Source organism: Nicotiana tabacum, chromosome 22, assembly GCF_000715075.1.
Source record: "Nicotiana tabacum cultivar K326 chromosome 22, ASM71507v2, whole genome shotgun sequence".
NCBI lineage: Eukaryota > Viridiplantae > Streptophyta > Magnoliopsida > Solanales > Solanaceae > Nicotiana > Nicotiana tabacum.
Window position 1 is genome coordinate 160261218 of NC_134101.1, and position 10374 is coordinate 160271591.

The following is a 10374-nucleotide window of genomic DNA, read 5'->3' on the forward strand; positions in this document are numbered from 1 at the left end:
CATATATAGCAGCGTATATGCGAGGTGACAAATATATATATATGCCGTCAAATACTTGCTTTCATACTTTTCTGATTTCATTATTTATTTTATTCTATTCTTAGCTGTCACATGCTTTAATTGCTTCATATGCCTTAATTTGCGACTTGTCACTTATTATTCTGGTATTATAATAATAGTTTCTCCCATGCTTTCATGATTTAATTGTTACTTGCCTTACTTGTACACTTTAACTGTCATATATTCGGATTGTTTTGTTTCTTATTGTAAATTGTAGCACTTATTGGTTTGGTACGAGATTTCCTTTATGTCTTTGCTTTCATATTCACATTCGTAGATCTTCTTGTGAAATGAGTTGCAAAATTTATTACATTTACTAATTTTTACCTACGGATCGGGTTGCATGTCGCAACAGGTGAAATAAGGGAGGATTGACATGGTTAAATAAGGGATAATTATGATATTGACTCTGATTATAAGGTGGGATTCGGTTGCATGTCGCAACATATTTTGCTTGTTATTATTGATATTTACATGGTGGAATAAGGGAGGATCGTGTTTGTACGGTGGGATCGGGTTGCACGCCGCAACGGTTTATGTGTTTTATATTCCTTATTGTGTTGTATTGGTTTTCGTGTTTTTGTACGAGCCCTTGAGGATTGATATTTCTGGTTTTACTGGTTTTCAAGGATTGAGTTATTTTCGTGAGTTAACTGCCTTATTTTTCTGTTTTTCCCTTTCTTGTCATTATTATTATATTGTGGACAGGTTATTGTAAGTGACCCGCCTTAGACTCATCACTACTTCATCGAGGTTAGCCTCGACGCTTACAGAGTACATGAGGTCAGTTGTACTCATATTACACCCTGCACTTATTGTGCAGATTTTGGAGTCGGTCCCAACGGCGGTCAGTAGATTACTCGGCTTGACTATCGGATGGAGACTTGAGGTACAACTGCTCAACATTTGCAGCCCTGAAGTCCCCTACTACCTTATCCTAGATGTGTATTCTTTTCAGACAGTTTTACATTCATTCAGACCATTATCCGTATTATTCTAGTAGCTCGTGCACTTGTGACACCAGATCTGCAGTTGTATTTAGATATTTTAGTTGCTATGACTTTTCGCACTTTATTTCAGTCATTTCAGTTTAATTGGCATCAGTTAATTTGATTTGTTGAAAATGTCTTACAACTATTCTAGCGTAGACTTGTCTAGCAAGTGAAATGTCAAGCGCCATCACGATCCCGAGAATGAGAATTCCGGGTCGAAACAGTATCCATCGATCTCTTTTTACTTAATCCGTATTTTATTGTGTGTCAAATAAAAGTAAAACTGAATAAGTCATGAAAAATGATCATTTACTGGCAAATGCAAATCTTTCAAAGTGTTGTATTGCATATAGAAGGAACATCAGAAATTTTAAAGAAAGAGATCCTTTCACAAACATAATGAAAAGTACCAATTATAGAAAAATAACGTATATTATTTTCTACACAAAATATACAAACTCTTTATCCGTATAGCCGTGAATAATAAATCAAACAGACTCAATAAATTAAACAGACTCAGTATACATTATTGTCATCTCAGTTTTTGGACTTTTGTTCTTCTGCTTCTTTGTTTGTCTAAACTCTCCGTAAAAGTATGAGACGAAACCCCAAAGAGAAAGAAAAAGAGCAAGGCCCTTTTCACCTGAAAAATTTTCCCTAAAGAAAACTACAGCTAATACCTCAGTAACAGGAAGTAGAACTGCGATCATAACCCCAGACATCAGAGAAGAAGAGCAGTAAATGACTCCAATGACACCCACAAAGAAGCATTGCCAAATAATGGTAGTCATACTATCACTGTATAATATCTAGCTTCTCCGAGGTTAAATTGTTTTGCCTCCCTTGATATTGCCTGCAAATTTTGATCATTATATTAATCCTTGCTCTTTAATAAGATAGTGTATTGCTAAAACAAAATTAAAACCGAGAAAGTATATCTATGATATATCATCTTTTAGGTAAATATGTTCGAATCCAATACAGTTCCAGTTTTCATACATTTTTGACGTATTCAAATTTTGATATAACGCATCATGTACGCAAAATATCTTAATCAGTCTAAACCCACGATATTGATGTATTCCAAATTTAAAAAATGAATTCCATGACAAATGAGTCTTCATCCGTATATGTGGGATATGAATAATTTAGGGTTTCGAGCTAGTTCCTTCATTACTGTCCTATTACAGGCTTTTGTTCCCTCTTGTCATTAAGATCAGAAAATTTATGGGAAATGAAATGAGGAAAAATAGATGAAAGAGGGACGTAATTTGCGTCTTGACTCGAAATTTAAGAAAAATAAATTTATGAATCTTCTGTCTTCAACATATTTTAAAATATTTGTGTGTCTTTTAAGACTTTTCAAACATGTGATTTTAAACTTGCATGTATTGTATAGTTATTAAAAAATTTCTTATTAAGCGTAAAATGAGAAGTTTAAAGTTAAATACTTTCAAATGTGAAATTGTGTCATTTTATCTAAAATGGACTAATACTGAAAATTCAAATTATCTTCCCTATAAGAAGTCCTTTTTGATGTGGAGATTGCTTAAAAGAAAATTACCTTTTGATGATGTAATAACTTTTTTTGGTCAGCAAATTATCTCTAGGTGCAGGACTCCACAGATAGAAACTATGCAACACACATTTGTCACTAGCGAGATGGCTCAAACTACCTGGAAGCACTTTGGTGCTCCACTGGGAATTCGTTGGGAAGACGTGCCTATTCTTAACATACTTAGCAGCTGGTGGAACCCAAATTCTAATAACACAATTACTCAGATCATCATCAAGATCACCCCTATAGTCATATGCTGGGAGTTGTGGAAAGCTAGATGTGCGTCAAAGTATGGAGGTACTAAAATTTCTTTTGCTAGAGTATAATTCCATGTACTTTCTCACTTGAGGTGGGTGGTCTCTAAGCATAACTTTTTTTTTTTTTTTTTTTGTTCTATGGTATTTGATGTGTGACAATTTAAGAAATTTAACTGCTAAAATAATTTGTATTCCTGTAAGATGGGAAAGGCCTTTATTTGGTTGGGCTAAGCTTAATACAGATGGTAGCAAACAAGATAATGAATCGATTGGTGCCGGAGGTATATTAAGAGATCATAGGGGCAATATGCGTATGGCCTTCTCACAAAGTTTAGGGCGTGGTACTAGTAATATGGCAGAAGCTAAGGCTGCTTTGTTAGGCCTGCAATGGTGTCATTCAAATGGATATGATAGAATTATGCTTGAATGTGACTCCAAACTGGTTATCGATATGTTGAACAATACTTTGAAACCACCCTGGCATATTGACAGTATCATCAAAGAGGCACAACAACTCATACAAACTCACAATAGTGTTATTAGGCATTGCTGCAGAGAATCTAATAATGTGGGAGACATACTCGCAAAATGGAGCCATGAGATACATGAGATTATGATCTTCAATGACATTAATCTACCTAGGCAGGCTTTCGGATATTATAAACTCGACAAGAAATAATTGCCTAATCTAAGACATAAAGTTGTCAACAACCATTTTTTGCGAGATGATAGTTCTGCTTTTTAATGTATGGTAGCTAACTATATTTGTATGCCTTTAAAGTGCTTTTATGTCCACAATGAGGCGAAAAGAGTTCTTTTTTTTCTTTGTGGACATATAAAGCACATTTAACAGATCTATGATCATATTGCTCCATTTGTTGGATCTACTATATGTATTAGATATGTCTTATTTGTTGTTTTTCAATTATGTAATTTATCAGGAGGTTTTGGTTTTCTGTCCCCCTCCTATTGTATCTTTTCTTGGTTTTATAATAAATAAGGTAGGGGTCAATGCCAAATCCCCCATTACCACTGGAGATGAAAGCCCGGGTCGTTGGAATTTTTTTTAAAAAAAAATTACTAATATATGATAAAATTTACGTGTAATTTTCTTGTAATGACGTGATTAAAAAAATTTAATTTGAGAATGCATAGAATTTAAACCCACAAAAGAATACTATAAGATAACTGCAACAGGGAGTAAGATGCATAGGTAGTGATGAGTTTAAGGGAGGATACCTGAAAATCGTTATTGGCGATCATTCCAATAGTGCAAAAAACTGTAGCAGCAAAACACATGACCATTTGAATCTCCAATACCAATGTAGCAGCAATAGCTTGCTTTGCCTTCAAGTAAATCAACTCAATACAAGGCAAAATGATTCCATATAAAGCTGCTGCCAAAAGTGTCATCATAAAACCAAGAATATAGGCTTTACTTGTCACACCCTCTGGCCGATCACCATTAGATCGAACACCTAATAAAACAGCACCAACTGTCAACAAAACCACTGCATTGATAGAGTAGGGTGTGAATTTCAGCTTCACTATGAAGAAAGCACCTATTGCCGTGAAGGCAAGTTGAGCAGCAAGAAGAAGTGAAGAGGTTGACACAGGAAGTTTTGAACCACCCCAAGAATAGAGAAAATCATCAACACCGGTGACAACGCCAATGACGAATGATGCGATGAAAATTCGGGGTGTTATAAAGTATAACTTGGCATTAGAATCTTCGGTTTTTCGGCGATAGAAGTACAGGATGGAAAGAGGTATAAGGGTGAATGGCCATCCAGCAGTTTGTAACCAGCTGCTAAACCATACTCTTGAACCTCCCTCAACATAATATAGACGCATCATTAGAGGACCACCGCAGATACCAACAGCGAGTATTAAACAGTTAATCAGCAGGAGGATTCTCCTCATAGTGGTGCTTAATCCATGATGTTCCATAATTTTTTCTCAAGCGATTTGGATACTAATTAAGTTGGAGTAGTCTGCTGCTCAGGCTGAATGGTCTTCTTCTTGTACTAAGGTTTGGATTTTTGGACCTCTTGCAGTGATGAGATCTGCAGCCTGCGCCTATTTATAATTGAGAAACATTATAGTCATTCCCATGATTTGTTTCACGACATGGAGTGGCCTGGCCCCACTTTAAGAAGGCTTTTTTATGATTTAATTAATTGCGGTACTAGTAATTTTCATATGATTCACAAGGGTAGGATATAACAATAAAAAAATAAGTATTAAAGCAAAGACCAAAACAGCAATGATAGTGAGTAGTTTTGTAATTAAATTGCAGTGTTGAATTTCTAGGGAAAACTAATAGCCCACCATGGACTGGACTGTGCCGCGTAAATAGCCTTGACTATTCTAATGGTTAGGCGTTGAATTATGCATTTGCACTTGTGAAGACAAAAATATGGATTAAATTTAGCACGGATGGGACAAGCGTGGTTTTAATTAAGAATTGAATAATTTTATGAGTGGGTCGGTAGAATTTTGCATTTCCACTAACGTGGGTTTTAGTTAACTGTGTTCAAATTCAATAAATATGAATAGCCCCTCATATGCCAACAATAATAGCTTTTCTTATATGAAAGGATTCCCTCCGTTTCGACTATGTGCACTTTTAAATGTTTCAATTGCCACAAATAAATGTCAGACATGTACAACACGACCAATAAAAATTGAGAAATTAAGAAAAAGAAAATCAAAATTGGATGGCGTCTTGATTTTTTATCTGATCATGTGCTAAAAGACACCAAACTGTTAAGACTGAGCCGATCAGTATAGTATTGTGACACATATTAGTGAATTTTGAAATAATTGTTTATATAATTTAATAGAGATAGAAGAGTTATTAACTTTTTTATGTATTTCCAATATACAAAATGATTCTATCTTGGCTACATTACAAGTAAAAACAGTTTTAATTGAATTACAACTTAGATGAATTATAAGATTTTATTTTAAAATGATGAAAAAGAAAAGAGCGTTAAAGTAAATTTTTTATTTATAGATATACGAATATACATAGTTTTAATACATGATTCTCTAAGTGTAGCTTATTAAATATATATATTTTGGTATTTATTCTTTTCCTCTTTTTGATTATAAAAGAATAATATTAATCGTTTTGATGAAGTCTAAAAGCAAGAATAAAAACAGAGTTACAAGTTTATTTTCTATTGAAATGAAAAACAAAAAGCGCATAATTTTAGAATTGCTACAATGCTGATCGTGGATAACATCTTGAACCTTTAATAATTAAATTTACTTGATGTATCTTTAACCATCTCTTATCTCAACCTTGATCTCATCAACCTAGGCATCTTCAGGAAGTACAATGTCGTTTTTGTAGTATATTATAACTGGTTGTGTAACGATTCGACTGGTCGTTTTGCCTTCTATATCCCCATTCTCCTAATTAAGACTCTCTATATGTACTCTTACTATATTATGACTTGCGGGGATGGTAGTTCGGGTTTGAAAGGGTTCAGCTTGAAATCGAAATACTTAGTTCCTTAATAGTGGCTTAAAATGGTTAAATTTGACTTTAGTCAACGTTTTGAGTAAACGACGTCGGAACCGGGAATTGACGGTCCCAATAAGTTCGTATAATAATTTTGGACTTGAGCGTGTGTTCGAATCGGGTTTCGGATGATCCGGGAGCATTTCGGCGCTCAATGTTGAAAGTTGGCACATTGAAGGTTTTTAAGTTCTTTAAGTTTGGTTTGGAGTAGGCTTTAGTCTTATCGAGGTCCATTTAGGATTCCGAGCCAGGGAATAGTTCCGTATATTGATTTAAGATTTGCATACAAAATTTGGTATCATTCCGAGTAGTCTAAGTACTATTTGGCGCGTTCGGAGTAAGTTTAAAAGCTTGAAGTTGATTGTGAACACCTAATTTTTGACAACATTTAATTTTTTATCACTTCTTTTATGTAAATATTTTAGGGGGTTTTAACCTACTATTATTTTAGCTTTATTACACTTTTTATTATAGGATAAAAATACAAAAAAAAAGGTGAATTATCACTATTAATATTTTTTTATTATTTTTTGTTTTTTTAATAAAAAAATCCGAAAATATTATTTTTTTAAAAAAAATAAAAAATAAAATTTCGGGAATGATTTAAAAAATAAGAAAAAGGGATGTATTGAATAAAAAAAATATAAAACTAAAAATAGGTGGAATTCTCTTTTAAAAAAAAAGTAAAAGAATGTAGAAAATTAAAAAAAAAGTTTTGTGGAAATTTTAAAAAATTAAAAAGTAAAAGAAGGTTGGAATTAAAAAATAAATATAAAGGTATTTGAAAATTTAAAAAATTTAAAGTAAATGAAAGTAGCATTTTTAAAAGAAAAAGGAAAAAAAAAAGTGGTTTGTTTTTTTTAAAGAAAAGTTAAATAAAGTGAGATTCTCTTTTAAAAAATAAAAAGTGGGATTTTAAATAAGATAAAAGTAATTAAAGTTGGAATTTTAAAAATAAAAGTAAATAAATGTAGGATTTCTTTTTCTAAAAAAATAAAAGTAATTTGTAAGTGGGATTTCTTTTAATTAAAAAATAATAAAATAATTAAAAAAACAAATCTGAAAAATTTCAAAAATTTTGCTATAAATAGAACAGAAAATTTAGGAAGAAGGGGGTTCAAAAAAAGAGGAAAAAATAGAGGGGAAGAAAAAAAGAAGGGGGCGGAGAGAGCGGTATACAATCAATATACATTCTGGATACACTGGATATACAGGGACAGAATTCATTTTGGAGAGAGTAAAAAGATAGAACCAAATTTCTGAAATATTGAGAGCGGAAGAACACCAGATAGAGTTCAAAGCTAGAAAGATAAAACAAAGAGAGATTTCCGGACTATTTTTCTTCTCCATTTTTACTGGTTTTCTCCGTGTTGCTGGGATTTCTGGATTGAGGTGTTGAAGCTACTGTGTTGGGCTTTCTGCTGCTGTATTTTGCTTTTTGCTGTTGCTGATTGCTTGCCCCATTTTTCTGTTCTACATACCAGGTACACACATGAACTCACTGATGATGTAACTCTGAAATTAAGCATGAAATAAAGTATTTGGGCAGTTGCTCGCTGGATGAGGCGACTGTTGTTATTCCATTATAAATGATAGTTGAAATATGTTTTGAGATGATTAACACTCGATGAAATTTGAAGCTGTGGAATGTGTACTTAACGAGGACTATATGGGATCAGTAATCTCACCTTATTCGATTATAAATTTGGTAGTTAAACATTGAATTCAGTGGCATAGACTTTCAGGTTAACTGTACACTCTAAATAGTCCAGTATGATGTAATGTGGTAGCGAATAATGTTAGTTTCCAATCGTTAATTATTAGTGTTAGTTTAAATGAGTATTGTTAAGCATGAATTTGTTTCCAGTGATCGTAAAGAAGAAAGACAAGTTTAAAAGAGGTCTGTGTCTCGTTGATTCAATTCCGTAGTCCAGCTGGTTCGAAGTAATAATGTGTTTGAGTATTAATCTAGTAGTAGTGATTTGAATAATACCTTATTTTGAATTGGGCCTTTAGCTGGCGTGTATGAATTCGTTATTTTGTTGTGAACTATTTGGGCATATGTGAAGTAATTTGAAATAAGTGTAATAGATCTGGGCCTGTTGTTGGGCCTTACGTGACTGGGCTGCCGATGGCCCAGTTTCCAGAGATGTTTGGTTATAGTTTAGGAAAAACACGGGTTGCCCAGCTCAGGGAATCTATCTCCCGATCTGTCCTCCAATGCCTGGTCAGTTGCGGCGTCTTGGGTCACACAGCTTGGGCCATTTGGGTCTGAGATTAAATGGAAGATGGACTGATAATACCTAAGGGATAGGTGGTGGATCTCATTATCTCACAATAATTAATTAGGATTTTATTTTATTTTAGAGACAAATAGAAAATCGCAGTCACTTTTAGGTTGGCTTTTTAATAAAATAAAATGAGACGAGCCTCGCTAAATAAAACGTACAAACGGTGGGGCCCTCAATAAATGGTTATTTTAAATGCTTAGACTTCGGGATGGGCCGTTTAGCAAAATTCCATGGCCTTCCCCAAAATAATGATACGCTAGTCGCTTTAGGCGCGCCTTTAATAATTTACTTTCTTAAACTTGGGTGCACATTTATGTGACCCAAATCCAAATCTCGACAGAGTTGAAATGTGTCAATAACTACGGGTGCATTGATGTGACGTGGTTCGAGATGTATTTTCACGGAGTCGCAATTCTCGTTAAAAATAATAATAATAAAAGCGGCAAACAGTTAAAATTTGCACATAGGTTCAACATGTATTAAAATCAGATAAATAAGCCGAATATGACAGTTGAGCGACCGCGCTAGAACCACGGAACTCGGGAATGCCTAATACCTTCTCCCGGGTTAACAGAATTCCTTACTTAGATTTCTGGTTCACGGATTGTGACACAGAGTCAATCATTTCCTCGATTCGGGATTCAACTGGTGACTTGGGACACCATAAATCTCCCAAATGGCGACTCTGAAATAAATAAATAAATCCTGTTTCGATTGTCCTTTAATTGGAAAAACTCCCTCTGCGCCCCTTTGCGGTGGCGCGGGTAAAAAGGAGGTGTGACAGCTCTAGCGACTCTGCTGGGGATCCAACCCAGAATCTCCGGTTCAGGGTTCAGAATTCGAGCTTGGAATAATTGTTATAATTGGCTTTGTTTATTATCTGATCTTTACATGTTTGGGCCTAATGTGCTAAATGTTGCTTTTACCGCTTTAATACTATCTGAACTGTATATAAACTGCTACGAAACCCTTCTCTTCTTATCTTCGGGGATGTGCTCGCTGGTCGAGACTCTCTATTCTATTAGTGTCATACCTTGAAATAAGAAAGAGGCTCGGACAAGTTACTAAGCCGGATGGCCTTTTGGTTCCCGGTACGTAGCCCCCTCCTCGACTCGAGTTGTCCGCTCAGGTACACGGTCTAGAACAAATGCCCAGGTTATGAACCTAGAATAACTCAGCTTCATGCCGGATCCCTAGTAGTAACGTTTGTTTGCATCACGTGCATTTGACTTTGGAGGCTCAACACAGGGGTTGGGTCTGTCTATGACAGGTGTACCAAAAATGAAAAAGACCATCCTGATGCATCTTACTTGCTACTTGTGCATTTATTTGCTTCGGACTTGCATGTTGACCGACTTTTGAATATTTTTACGAGGGTTAAAGAGAGTTAATCGCCTATTTTGAAAAAAACCAATGTCCAGATAGTGTCGAAACTATGCCGAATTTTTGAGAAAATGAAAAAAGGGGAAAAACAAAAATATAGTTTTATTTGCCAATGAAAAGAGTCTGGTTTTCAAAAAGAAGTTTGTTTTATCGGCCCGAACTATGTCGGTTTGATTCTCACAGGGTGTGAGATACGTAGGCAACCCTCATCGGGTCCAACCTCCCTTTTTTGCAAAAATGTCAAAATTTTAATTTTCGTCATAAATAAGTCGGGTGATGTCGTTCTTGTCAAAAATAGCCG

The 10374-nt window shown here is 34.6% G+C and overlaps 1 pseudogene; it reads right to left on the reverse strand.

The window, feature by feature from the left end:
* Positions 1 to 1432: 1432 nt before the first annotated feature.
* LOC142176642 (purine permease 1-like) lies at positions 1433 to 4942 on the reverse strand (annotated as a pseudogene).
* Between the last annotated feature and the right edge of the window lie 5432 nt (positions 4943 to 10374).